At 37.0% G+C, this 15090-nt stretch overlaps 1 pseudogene; it reads left to right on the top strand.

Moving 5' to 3' along the window:
• The first annotated feature begins 1423 nt into the window (after positions 1 to 1423).
• LOC120143212 lies at positions 1424 to 14839 on the top strand (annotated as a pseudogene).
• Positions 14840 to 15090: the final 251 nt, after the last annotated feature.

Here is a 15090-nt window from a genome sequence, read left to right as displayed (position 1 = left end):
GTGATATTTTTAAATATTGATATGTTTTACTTTGATTATGAAAAATGTTTCACTAAATGTATACTTAGCTTGTGATAATTTTGGCATCATCTATTGGTGATTACCTCTCTACTATCAGTAATGATATCTTACAATTGTTTTTTATTTTCTAGTTGGCATGTATATGTATATATGTGTTAATGGGGTTTGATATGGCTATGTTTTGGTTCAGGTTTGTAATATTTTATATATGTTAGATTATTAAAGAATGGTACTTCGTTATATTAGCTTAAAGTAATGATTTGTTGATTAATATTTTAGTCAACTAATTTAATTTGCTATCGAGATGAATTTTTGTTTAAATAGTTATTAAACAATTTTACTTATTATATAATATAAAATTAAACTACCATATTGTTTTTTGAAAATGAATTTGATTCGAATGTTAGAATATTTTATTTTGATTTAACATTAAATAATTTGTGGTAAATTATTTTGATATGAATGAATTTTAGAAGAATAAAATTTTATTGATTTTTAGTATAAAAAATATTTTATAAAGTATGTGATATCATTGATTCGTGTTCCGTGACGAATACGAAAAGGGTGTCACAGTGCTAATGCTTGCCCATAATGCATCGTTCTTCCAAACGAATATGATATTTGTTATTCAAGGTTTTGGTATAAGTAAAAACAAAATCTTGCCAACTAAGCTTAGATATGATGTCATCTTAAACCATGGGCTTGAAATGGCAGCATTGAATAAAGAAAATGTTTCCAACATGGAAAACGAGGGTGTGCTTTCTTGCAGCTTAGCTGAAATACCCTCTTATGCTATGCTATGCTTTGCTTTGTACCATGTGACTAGGTTTAAGCCGGTTTGACTTTTGAACGAAAAACTATCCTCCTCTGTTGACCCATAATTTATAGCAGTGTAAATTATATATTTCATCACTCACCTATTACTTAGTTTCTGTTTTGGTCACTTAACTATTTTTCTTTCTAAAATCATACATAAAATTATGTTTTAGTTTGATCTTATCGTTAAAAAATTAATAGTAATGCTGACATAACATTTGTTAAATTATTTTTCAATATTGATGTGATATTACCTTGTGATGACACGTTAATATCATCGTTAATTTTATAACGACAAGTGACCGAAACAAAACTAAGATGTAATGTTAGGTATGGTTTTGAAAAAATAATAATTGAGTGATCAAAACAAAAACTAAGTAATAGATAGGTGACCAAATAGATAGGTGACCAAATATATAGTTTACCACTTATCATTTTAGCATACCAAATACTTGTCTAGGTTGATAAAGGCAAGTCTAATAAGTAACCTAACTCAAACTGACCTATTATATTATGATATGATGCTTGGTTTTACCATTTTAATAAAATTGAACTCTGATTGAAGAAGAAAAAACTTGTAGTTATTATGACATATCACCATCAGAAAATTCATCCCGTGGTAAATGCCGAAGCACCGGCTCTGACCGCGTCTTTGGTGACTCGTGGCTCCGCTACGTCAGAGAAAGGCAACCCAGTTCAAGCGTCAGCCGATATGTGCTGCTCCTGTAACAACCCGAAAAAAATATATTATAATTGAGCAATTTGGTGAAATTTGGGTATTAAATTAAAAGTTTTGAAAACTTGTAGGCCATTTAGAAGTTGAAGGAAATTCAGTGACCAAGCCCTGAATTCCTCCAAGAAGTGTCGACAGGTTTGGTATTCTAAACGTGTTTTTTTGATTAAAATCATAAAACACAAAAGCTTATTTTGCTAAAACATTCCTCATCCCGAACCCTACTTTCAAGCCCGATCCCGATGTCGTTCGACCTCTGATCGTCGAATTGAAACCACCATCGTGTTCATCTTCGACCCATGAACAAAACCCTATAAACCAATTATAGCAAAACGATGTCAAACACTGTGAATTCTGCTTACTACATAAATTGTATTTTTTAAATACTGATTTTGGGTTGGATTGCATTACGGAGGTACATCTCTGATCAAGTTGGTAAACTTTACGGACCTAATGTGACTTTTAGGTAGGCTCTCGGGCTCCAAGATGTTCCATTAGGTTGGCTTCCTTTGTTGTGTGCTTAGGGTAAGCCCTACGGACCTAAGTATACAGGCCCCAAAGCCTATCCTTAGGTTGGCTTCCTTTTTGTTGTGTGCTTGAGGTAAGCCCTACGGATGCAATTCTGGGGAATTGCGAAGGGTGTACAGGAGAAGGGTTTAAACTACAAGTTTCAAAGTTAAACTTCATTATTATTTTATGATGATTTACTGAACTATTACTCGTTTATTGCACCTACTATGATTTTATTGTACTGTTGGGACAAACTGAGCCTAGCTCACTTTTCAAAAATGTTTTTCCCCATTTCAGATACTGTTGGTTAGATACCCCGGATCAAGCACTTGGAGAATCAACATATATCATGAAGTACATCTGATTGTAATGTTTTTATTTTTCAAGTTGACTTTATTTTGGTAACATGGGTCTTTATTTCGAAATATTTGTTTTGGTGATGACTATTGCTTTCGCTACTGATGTTTGGTTTATGGTGATCCAAATTTTATGTCATGTTTTAAATTAAATTTTTAACCTTTTTATTTTTACATTCGTGATTTGGGTTTTTATAGTATAAATTACTATATTTTATAAGTGTCATTTGAAATATGATTTTAATTAACGAATAACGTTTTAGAAAAATATCTTAAGAATCATTAATGTTATCCACTAGACTTAGTCGAATTGCATAGGCCGAGTCTAGGAGGTAACATTTAATTGGTATCAGAGCTTTTGGTTTTTAAGCCTTGGACTGTTTATGAGTCCAAACTGAAAATATGATTTTGAAATGTTTTACAAAACAAGTCACTGAGACCATGTCACAATGTTTTACGATTTTAATGGTGTTCGAGACTCCAAGTACTTATCTAACCCTAGGTTTTATGTTATGTAGTAAACTCGAGATCTACCAATATGAGTGCTAGACATGGTCGTCGAACTAGCCGTGGGCGAGGTCGAGTGGTTAGATTTGTAGACCCGATCGATGAGATACGTGTAGATCCACCACCTCTGATAGATGATCCTGCTCCTACGACCCGACGAATCTGCCTCCTGCCGCTAGTATTGGCATGAATACTTCGATTGGAGGAGCGACTGATATTGAGCCGGAGTCTATCAGAGTTGCATTAGATGAGAATTTTGGTAGACAGTTTATGCAGTTGATATAGGGAATGCTCAGAGCTACTGGTGTTATATCCGAGGTGCCTATTTCTCAGACTCTGATTGCCAATGGAGTTAGAACTTTTGGGGGACAGATTGGTGGAGCTCCTACTAAAGTAGAAGATTGGCTACAGGATACTAAAAGACGCATGGATTAGTTGGGTTTGGACCCAACTAAGAGATATCTAGGTGCAGTAGCGATGTTAGATGGCAATGCCCACACCTTGTGGGAGTCAGTGGTCAATAGTGTTCCAGCTGATCGTCTGACTTGGGATTTATTTATGGAGCGCTTTAGGAGTTGTGTAACACCCCAAATTATGGGGCTAAATTTAACAAATTATAAAGTAGTGAATTTAATTGGTATTTTGAAAGAAACGGTTGATTAAATTGTAAAATTTTAAAGTTGGAAGACCGTTTAAAGAAGTGTAAGAAGTTCAGTGGCTAAACTCATGATTTTACCATTTTTCTTTAGGAGTTAATATAAACCCCCATTTCCCCGTGTATTTCAGCAGAAATACACTCATAATTCCTCTCCCGGTCAACAACTTTCAACTCCGATCAACTCTCCGTCTGACCTCCGATCGACGAGCCGAAACCACCATCATGTTCGTTGTTGATCGAGGAACAAAACCCCTCAAACCTTTTCGTCGTGAATCATCGTCGTTCGTCATTAATTTCAGTTAGAAGTATCATCGGTAATAACTCGATTTCAATTGGTTTTTCGTCGATTCACGACAATCCGAGCATCCGTTTACGACACCTCCCGCACTATCATGTCCCTTGTTCTATTCTGAGTCTGCAGGTGTCATCCTTGGTCTCTGTCGACGGCGGCGCGTGAGGAGGTAAAGCGGCCTAAGTTTCCAATTTGTTGAAATCGAGCTCTCCGCCGTTCAAAATTGTGAACCGAGCTTTCTAAGTACCTCGAAATCGCTTAAAATAATTTTTAGAAACTTTTACGTGATTTATAGGAGACCGGAGGGGGTCTCACGCGCCGCCACTGCGAATGGGGATGGTCCAAATAACCGGTTTGACCGGTTTTTTTACAAATTTGACCGGTTTGACCGGTTACAACCCGACCCGTTTACCCGACCTGACCCGACCGGTTGACCAGCTTTCACCGGGCATTAAACGACCTTTGACTTTAACCGAGTATACCTATCCTGACATTTTTCGATGTTCCAAATCCTATTCTGCAGTCCGTTTTTCGAAATTCAGACCCGAAGGTCTCGAAATTGCCAGTCAAACCCGTTGACTTTGATTTTGACCAAAAATTTCAAATTTCCGAAAAGTCATATTTTATGCTTTCGACGTCCTGAATCCGAATCCAAAGTTTGTTTTGCCAAATTCGAACCTGGTAAGCTGTTTTTCACTGATTTATCACCCAATTCGATCTGTTTATCGTAATTAAGCTCTGTTTTTATATAATTTATGTTGATATGTATCTGAGGAATTATTAGAAGTTGAATTGAAGATCAAAGGCATTCGAATAGAATTTTTATGGTCGATCAATATTGCACGAAATCGAGGTAATACTTTACTACCTCTTTATGCTTTATGGAACATGTGAATATTGTTAAATGTATGAATAAGATAATGTTGGTCTCATTTGTGTAGTTAATGAATTCTTACACTCGATCCGAACACATTAGAAATTTGGCAACTAATTATGGTTCAGATGATTAATATAGGAGATTGAGAGATTGTTAGAATTAAATTACAAGTTTGTGATTAGTGATAAATGAATCAACCCTGGATTTGTAATTTATATGTTATATAAACAAAGGTTAAATATTAAAGATACTCGGATGAGAAATCATGAGAATATTCTGATAGGGTAAAATTACAAAAATACCCTTATATTGTAGGATGACAAAAATTATCCCTGGAAGTTGGTTAATAACTCTGAAAAGACATATTGATCCGATATAACTACTGATGTGCATAAGAAATGTAGTTTGCTTGGAAATTATGGATAACCGGTTTTTAACCCCAAGAGGATTTATGGAAGATACTAGAAGTTTGTTAAGGAATCATTTCAAGATCAGAGAAGGTTCGAGAAAACAATTAATTATAGGATCTCCAAATTATATTATTTTTGTTAAGAGTTAATACTGAAATTATCTGGTTAAGAAATTACGAAAATGCCCTTGAGAGGTAAAATAGTTCGAGTTGACCCTAAATGAGAAAATACTTTGAGGATTCGTACTTAACTCGATTAAGTACGGATTTAATTGTTAAAATCCTATCTTTGTACAGAAAATTCTTGATAACCTGGTTGTAACTTCTGAGAAGACGATGACCTGAAAATTAAGAGTTAAGAATAAATTATTGAGGGTGTTCTTGTGTCAGAATTGTTTGAAAGGTCTAGAATAAATGATACGTTGGAATTAAATAATAAGACATAATGGAAAGAAAGGATTGAAATACATCGGATCTGTAAAATGACCAAAATACCCTTGTAATATAAATGACCCAAGAATATCACCAAGCTCAGGAATGATTGGATATCCTCGAGCTCTGTAATGAATGGAATAAAACTAAACACCAAAATGACCAAAATACCCTTATGGTCTATACTAAGTAAATGTCTTGGATTAATTAAGGAATCCAAATAAGAATAGGTTTTGGACTACCTTTAGAAGTTATGGAATAACTTAAGTGAGCCGATCAACCGTAATGATATGTCAGTACCTAAACGACATAGGTATCAGTTGAATGTGTGTTCATCTTCTCAAGTGTGGTTCGATGATAATTTTGAAAGTACTCAACTCAACTCTAGATCGCATTCAATACTAAGAATTGGATGTTTGTTCGACAAATCAACCACGAAGACCAAATTGAATGTAACAGAAGTACAACATGTATAAAAAATTCAGGAACGTTTGAATTACTCTAGAAAATCCCGAAGTAACTGTAATGGACTTGAATGCTAAATGAACTAAGTAACCTCAAGGACTAAGGATTAAGTAAGTGATTTGATGAGTCTGGAAATGTAAGTGAACATACATGATGTAATATTCTTATGGATCTTGAACTACAAATCAAGCACGTCAGCATTTCATGATATAGTGGAAGCGTGAACATAAAATAAAGAAATTGGAAGATTTATTCAGCAATTATTCCGAAGATTATATATGGACTAGAATTTATGGTATTAAAGTGTAAATACCCTGTAAGGACAATGAATTGACCAGTAGATAAGCACTGGGAGATATTCATATGAAGTTGTTTGATGATGAAATCAATCGACAAAGACTGTAAATGTCCTAAGTCTTCATTTATTTCTTATCAACTCAAGTCTCATTCTGAATAATTGATAATTCTGTCAGTTATTGAACTCTTCAAATAATGATTCTAAATTCTGATATTCTATCAGTATACTGGAGATCCGTATTTCTCTGCCTACTAAGATTATCCAATACCTCTGAATAATATCTGTAAACTCTGGTGTGTTCCCTAATCACATGAATATTTTATATGATTTATGATTTGAATTCTGTTATGATACCTGACATGGATTCTGATCTGATACTTGACCTGAACTATGATTTGATTTTTGATATATTCGTTTATGGACGGAACATATTTTATTAGGGGTATAGTTGGAGGAAGAATACTTGCAGGTTCCTCGGCTTTGTGCTGAGAGCCTTACTGTTCGTGATGGGGAAGAATACTTGTAGGTTCCTCGGCTTTGTGCTGGGAGCCTTACTGTTCGTGACGGGGTTGAATACTTGCAGGTTCCTCGACTTTGTGTTTAGAGCCTTATTGTTTGTGACGGGGTTGATTACTTGCAAGTTCCTTGGCTTTATGCTCAGGGCCTTACTGTTTGTGACGGGGTTGTATGGTTATAGAGAACCTACATATTTTGTTCGTGACGGATGGTGAAATTACTATGGTTTTTGAATAAAAAAATATGTTTTAAAAGATTGATATTTTTTCACTGGTTTTGAGGGAACACGCTAGATAACCTATTCTGATCTCTTGAACTCAGTCATCCAAAATATTTCTCTGAAATCAAAGCTCATTGTCCGTTACCCTGAAATATCTGTAGGATCTTCGCTTAGCATAAAGATCTGTAGATGTCTGAACCGACAAAGAAATATATGTTTATGTGTATCTGTATGTTCTACAGCATCATTTGGTAGTTCTGTATTGTTGAGCTTTTCGAAGCTCACTCTATTACTCAACATATAAGGTTAAAAGAATTGTACCAGTGCAACTATCGTCATCAGTAAGGGAGTTATTCTGGTGCTGTTTACAGAGTACGTTACATGTGATTAGGGGTATGTAATTGTATTTTGTTTTAATATTTCAGTATGAAAATCTGTTTTATTTCTGTATACTGATAAATCATTTTATGAGTTACATGTTTTGACAAAATTTTTAAATTTTCCGCTATTTTTATAGTGGGTCACTCCGGTGGCCCTAATGTGACTTCCCAGATTGGATCGGGTTACCCGCATCGGTCTAGGGGGTTACAAGCCATTTTTTGGGACAACATTATTTAACTCAGAGACGACATTAGTTTCAGGACCTGGTTCAGGGTGACATGACTGTTTCTGAGTATGAGATCAAGTTATTAAAATTGCTAAAGTATGGATTCCATTTGGTGCCTACCGAGACAGATAGATGCCATAAATTTGCCCTCAGATTGAAATATGAGCTACGTAGGCAGGTTGTTACCCACCAAGATGAGAGTTTTGATATGTTGGAGGGAAGAGCCAAAGATGCTGAGGAGGTAGAGGCTTTAGCTCCTGGTAGAGAGCTTGTTGATCGAGAGCGACCTGGGAAATTTTCTGGCCCGATCGAGATTTTTGCACGTCCTAGAAAGAAGACTCGTACTTCGGGTCCCCTAAGAAGCAATACCAGTTCTAGGCTTATACCACCTTCACCCTCAGTTATCAGTCGAGATGGTTCTTCGTCATTCCTTTATAGGCCCCTTTGTGAGTATTGTGGTAAACAACACACAGGAGAGTGTCGTAAGAAAATAAGGGTATGTTACCAGTATGGATCCAGTGGTTATTTTTTGAGGTATTGTCCACAATTAGCTTCATCTGAGAGGACAGCTAACCAAACTCCTGCACGTTCCCATGCATCGGTTTTGACTCCAGCCAGAGGTCGTAGTCAGGGAAGATTTTTCGGATCAGCATCCAGAGTAGATAGTAGTGCTCGACCCCAGCAGAGTCGAGAGCCTGCAGTTTTAGAGGCCAGGCAACCAGCTTTTGTTTACACCACCAGACGTCGAGATGACAAAGATAAGCCTGAGGTTATTGCAGGTACATTTACTATTTATTTTATGTCATACTTTGCATTACTGAACAATGGCTCCACCCACTCCTATGTATCGAGTTCAGTATCTCAAAACCTTCATATTCAGTTAGAGAACATTGATAATACTGTTACAGTTACAAGCCCATTAGGATAAGTAGTATTAGTAAATAAGGTATTTCAGCATTGTCCTCTGGAGGTTCAGGAATAAATTTTTCTCGCTGATCTTATGGAGCTTCCTTTAGAGAAGTTCGATCTTATTCTTGGGATGGATTGGTTGAATAAACACAAGGAAAATTCGAACTGCGAGTATAAGAGAGCTACTTTGAAGACTTCTGATGGTCGAACTGTTGTGTTAATTGGTGAACATCGCGGCTATCTCTCCAATATAGTTTCAGATATAGAAATTGATTGCATGGTCTGGAAAGGATATGAGACTTTTATTGCTTGTATTTTGAACACTAATGGTTCCTTATCCACGATTGAAGATATTCATACAGTTAGCGAATTTCCTGATGTCTTTCAGGAGGAGTTGCCTGGGTTACCTCCTAATAGAGATGTAGAGTTCGAGATTGAGACTTATCCAAGATCTGCACCTATTTCTATGGTACCTTATCGCATGGCTCCAAAGGAACTTAAGGAGTTGAAGGTCTAATTGCGAGAATTATTTGACCGAGGATTTATCCGGCATAGTACCTCACCCTGGGGAGCTCCAGTTCTGTTCGTGAAAATGAAGGACGGGTCGCTAAGGCTATGTATTGATTATCCCAAGTTAAACAAGATGACTGTCAAGAATAAGTACCCACTACCCAGGATTAATGAATATTTTATCAATTGCAATGAGCTACTGTGTTCTCTAAGATTGATCTTCGTTCGGGGTATTATCAATTAAAAGTTAAAGGGTTTGATGTTGTAAAGATGGCCATTCGCACTAGATATGGTCATTATGAATTCTTAGTGATGCCTTTTGGTTTGATGAATGCTCCCGCAGCTTTCATGGATTTGATGAACCGCGTGTTCCAGCCATATCTAGATCAATTTGTAGTTGTCTTTATTGATGATATTCTGGTCTATTTTCGTACTGAGGCAGAGCATGACGAGCATTTGAAGATCGTTCTGCGGACCTTGAGAGAGCATCGCTTGTACGCCAAGCTGAGCAAGTGTGTGTTTTGGCTTCAAGAAGTGTCATTTTTTGGGCATATTATTTCTGCTCGAGGTATTCAAGTCAATCCAAGCAAGATCGAGGCTATTGTAAGTTGGAAACGACCCAAGAATGTCTCTGAGATCCGTAGTTTCTTGGGGTTAGTCAGATATTATCGACGATTTGTCGAGGGCTTTTCAATCATTGTTGCTCCTTTGACAAAGATGTTAAAGAAGAACGTGATGTTTAACTAGGGTGAGGCACAACAAGAGAGCTTCGAGAAATTAAAGGCGGTTTTGACTCAAGCACCAGTGTTGATTCAACCAGAGTCCGGGAAGAATTTTATAGTGTATAGTGATGCTTCACACTCAAGACTTGGTTGTGTTCTAATGTAGGAGGGTAAGATAGTGGCTTATGCGTCCCGTCAACTACGACCGCATGAGTTTAATTATTTGACCCATGATTTGGAGTTAGATGTAGTGATATTCGCTTTAAAGATCTAGAGACACTATCTTTATAGAGAGAAGTGTTACATTTTTATGGATCATAAGAGCTTAAAGTATCTTCTGACCTAGAAGGAGCTTAATTTGAGATAACGTCGTTGACTAGAGCTTCTAAAGGATTATGATTGTGTGATTGATTATCACCCTAGTAAAGCTAACATTATAGAGAATGATTTGAGTCGAAAGGCGATAATGGAGTTGAGGTCCTTAATGGCCATGATGAATTTATATGATGATGACACTCTATTAGCATAATTGTAAGTTAAGCTGACCTTGGTTGATGAGATCAAGGCTAAACAATCTCTTGATAGCTTATTGCTTTCCTTTTTTGAGCAGTTGAAGCAAGGTACAATCTCATATTATAATGTTGATTAGGATGGAGTGTTATGCTTCAAAGATTGATATTGTGTTCCTGATGATGTTGAGTTGAGGTAGATTATCCTTAATGAGGCTCACAGTAGTCCATATGTTATGCACCCCGGTGGAGATAAGATGTACCGGAATTTGAGAGAGAGGTATCATTGGGTCGGCATGAAGAAGGACATCTCAGATTTTGTGGCTAGGTGTTTGACTTGTTAGCAGGTTAAAGAAGAACATCAACATCCGTCAGGCTTGTTGCAGCCTATCAAGATCTCTGAATGGAAATGGCAGCGTATTACTATTGATTTTGTTACTGGCCTACCTATGACTCCTTCGAAAAAGGATTCAGTCTGGGTGATTGTTGACGGACTTACAAAGTCAGCTCACTTCATTCTTGTGCGGGTAAATTATACGTTGGACAAGCTGGCGAGGTTGTATATTTCGGAGATTGTCAGATTACATGGTGTTCCATTATCTATTATTTCTTATCGAGATCCGAGATTTACTTCGAGATTTTGGAAAGTGCTACATACAGTTTTGGGTACGAGATTGGATTATCGTACATCCTTCCACCCACAAACTGATGGTCAATTTGAGATAGTTATTCAGATTCTCGAGGATATGTTGAGGGGCTAAGTAATTGATTTTCGAGGTAGATGGGAGAACATTTTACCTTTGGCAGAATTTGCTTACAATAACAGTTCCAGGCCATCATTCGTATGGCACCCTACGAAGCACTCTATGGGCATAGATGTCGCACTCCGATTTATTGGACTGAGTTGTATGATCGGAAGACTTTGGGACCTGAGTTTGATCTGTGACCGTCTGAAAGAGGCATCTGATAGACAAAAGTCTTATATGAATCAAATGAGGAAAGATATTCAGCTTGAGGTTGGAGAACATCTCTTTTTAAAAGTATCCCCGTGGAAGAAAGTACTGAGATTCGGCGTAAGGGTAAATTGAGTCCAAGATTTATTGGGCCATTTCGTATCTTGAAGAGGGTAGGACCTGTTGCATATCAGCTTGAATTGCCTCCCCAGCTAAGTCATATTCATGATGTCTTTCATGTATCTATGTTGAGGCGATACCATCCAGATCCAGGTCACATCATTCAGGTTGAATTGGTAGAGTTGAGACCTGATTTGTCATATGAGGAGGAGCCCATTCAAATTTTAGAAAGAGATGAGCGAGTTCTTTGAAATAGGCGTATCCCAATGGTCAAAGTTCAATGGAGTAACCGAGGCCCCTCAGAAGCTACTTGGGAGACATTGGAGTCAATAGAGACTCAGTTTCCTCAACTATTCTCATAAGGTAAATTTCGAGGACGAAATTTCTTGTAGAGGGGGAGACTTGTAACAACCCGAAAAAATATTATAATTGAGCAATTTGGTGAAATTTGGGGATTAAATTAAAAGTTTCAAAAACTTGTAGGCTATTTTAGAAGTTGAAGGAAATTCAAGGACCAAGCCTTGAATTCCTCTAAGAAGTGTCTACAGGTTTGGTATTATAAACGTGTTTTCTGATTGAAATCAGAAAACACAAAAGCTTATTTTGCTAAAATATTCCTCCTCCCGCACCCTACTTTTAAGCCCGATCCCGACGTCGTCCGACCTCCGATCGTCGAATTGAAACCACCATCGTGTTCGTCTTTGACCCATGAACAAAACCCTGTAAACCAATTATAGCAAAACGCTGTCAAACGCCATGAATTTTGATTTAAAGTTTCAACGTTTTTTAACAAAATCATCGTGAAAATCGTCAATTCATCGCCGATCATTGCTCCGTTTTCGACACCTCCCGCACCATAGTGTTCCTTGTGTCGTTCTGAGTCCAACGGTGTTAGTCGCGTCTTCATAGTCGCTGGCGCGTGAGGAAGGTGAGGAAGTCAAAGTTTTGGATTTGTTGAAATCGGGCTCTCTACCATTCAAAATTTTAAACCGAGCTTTGTAAGTATCTCAAAATCGCTTAAAATAATTTTAGGAAATTTTTCGAGAATTTTTAAGGCACCAAAAGATGTCTCACGAGCCCCCAGGCGCCATCCCTGCGCGTGGGGGAGCTCTGAAAATCAGTTTGGGCAGCTTTTGACCGGTCCGACCCGACCCATTGATCCGACCCGTTGACTTTGACCAAAAAGTTAAAATTTTTGAATAGTCATGTTTTATGTTTTAAGACGTCCTGAGTCCAAATCCAAAGTTCGATTTTCAAAATTTGAACCCGAAAGCCTCGAAAACATCAGTCAAACCCGTTGACTTTGACTTTGACCAAAAAGTCAATTTTCGAAAAGTCATATTATATGTTTTTCGATGTCCTGATTCCAATTTCCCAATCTTTTTGGCCAAATTCAAACTCGAAAACCTTCAAATTGTTAGTCAAACCCGAAAAATGCATAAGAGTTTAAATTTTGAATGATTAAAGTAAGACTTGGGACTTATAATTATTATTGTTTGAAGGTACAAGAGACTCCTGATCGATCGACAACTCGACCCAGCTCCTCTAGATCAGTTAAACCACATGTGCCAGTATTCACTCGTATGACTCGTAAATCTTATGATTTCATAAATTAATTATGTTACCCACTAGTAATATAGTGTTGATGTGAATTAGGTTCAAAAACTATAGCAGAGCGTGGCGAGGCCAATACTCAATAGATCTACAGTTTGATCCTATTATCGTGGTGTGTTCCCTATGTATTACTTAATTGTTTTACCTGTTTTGAAATATGGTACACTGGAAGCAATGGTTTACTATTTTATTGATGCACCGATTTACTGGTGATGGTTTATGGACTATGTCTGATATATGATTATTGGTTTTCATTGGTATATGATAACAGTGATTATGGATTTATGGAAATTATGCTTACTGCATAAATTGTATTTTTGAAATACTGATTTTGGGTTGGATTGCATTACGAAGGTATAGCTCTGATTAAGCTGGTAAACTTTACGAACCTAATGTGACTTTTGGGTAGGCTCTCAGGCTTCAAGATGTTCCATTAGGTTGGCTTCCTTTGTTGTGTGCTTAGGGTAAGCCCTACGGACCTAAGTATACAGGCCCCAAAACCTATCCTTAGGTTGGCTTCCTTTTTACTGTGTGCTTGAGGTAAGCCCTACGGACGCAATTATGGGGAATTACGGAGGGTGTACAGGAGAAGGGTTTAAACTACGAGTTTCAAAGTTAAACTTCTTTATGATTTTATGATGATTTACTGAACTATTACTCGTTTATTGTACCTACTATGATTTTATTGTACTGTTGGGATACACTGAGCCTAGCTTACTTTTCGAAAATGTTTTTCCCCATTTCAGATACTGTTGGTTAGATACCCTTGATCAAGCACTTGGAGGATCAACATATCTCTTGAAGTACATCTGATTGTAATGTTTTTATTTTTCAAGTTGACTTTATTTTGGTAACATGGGCCTTTATTTCCAAGTATTTGTTTTGGTGATGACTATTGCTTTCGCTACTGATGTTTGGTTTATGGTGATCCAAATTTTATGTCATGCTTTAAATTAAAGTTTTAACCTTTTTATTTTTACATTCGTGATTTGGGTTTTTATAGTATAAATTATTATATTTTATAAGTGTCATTTGAAATATGATTTTAATTAACGAATAACGTTTTAGAAAAATATCTTAAGAATCATTAATGTGATTAACTAGACTTAGTCGAAATGCATAGGTCGGGTCTGGGGGTTACAGCTCTAGTGATTCAAACAAGGCCGCCGAAGAAGAGAAGCTGTTGGTGCAAGTGCATATGTTGGACAATTAGTCTCATTGTGCTCCTCCTTATAAACCTTGGTGCCACCTTTGGTTTTCTCTACCTAGCCTTCCGCCCCAAACTCCCCAATAACTCCATCGACAGCCCGAGAATAAGCGACTTGAGGCTCAACTTCGATATGACATTGTACGCGAGATTTGACGTCAAGATCACGGCGAATAATCCGAACAAGAAGATCGGAATATACTACGAGAAAGGAGGCCGACTAAGCGTGTGGTATACAAACACAAAGCTCTGTGAAGGGTCATTGCCCAAGTTCTACCAAGGCCACCAAAACATAACCAAGTTGGATGTGGTGTTAACCGGACAAGCCGAGCCGGGAAGCACTTTGATGTCGGCCTTGCAACAACAGAAGCAAACATGACAAATACCCTTGGATCTCAGGGTTCATGCCCCTGTGGCAGTTAAACTATGGAAGATAAAGATGAGGAAGTTGAAGATATTGGGAGAATGCAAATTGGTTGTTGATAGTTTATCTGCAAACAACATCATTAGCATTAAAGCCAGTAACTGCAAATTCAGATTGAAGCTTTGAATTATTCTTTTATTAGTTTATTTTGTATTATTCAGTACTTTTTCAGTTTTGTGATATGCTTTTTTTTAGTTTGCTTAGTATGGGTCACATTGATTTGCCACTGTTGATATAACATTCATGTTATTTGCAGAAATTCATCACTTTTGTGAAAATAAAGTTATTCTGATAAATAAAAATGGTCTGAAAGATTGCTCTTCTATTTTAGTGGAGTAGGTAAACGAATTGATGAAAATCAACGAGATATGTATAAAAAAAATGGGCATAGCCGTTTGATTTTCT

The sequence above is a fragment of the Hibiscus syriacus genome, unplaced genomic scaffold, assembly GCF_006381635.1.
Source record: "Hibiscus syriacus cultivar Baekdansim isolate YM2019G1 unplaced genomic scaffold, ASM638163v2 tig00110839_pilon, whole genome shotgun sequence".
Classification (NCBI taxonomy): Eukaryota; Viridiplantae; Streptophyta; class Magnoliopsida; order Malvales; family Malvaceae; genus Hibiscus; species Hibiscus syriacus.
The sequence above is the reverse complement of the archived record's forward strand: the minus strand, read 5'-3'. Positions and strand labels throughout refer to the sequence as shown.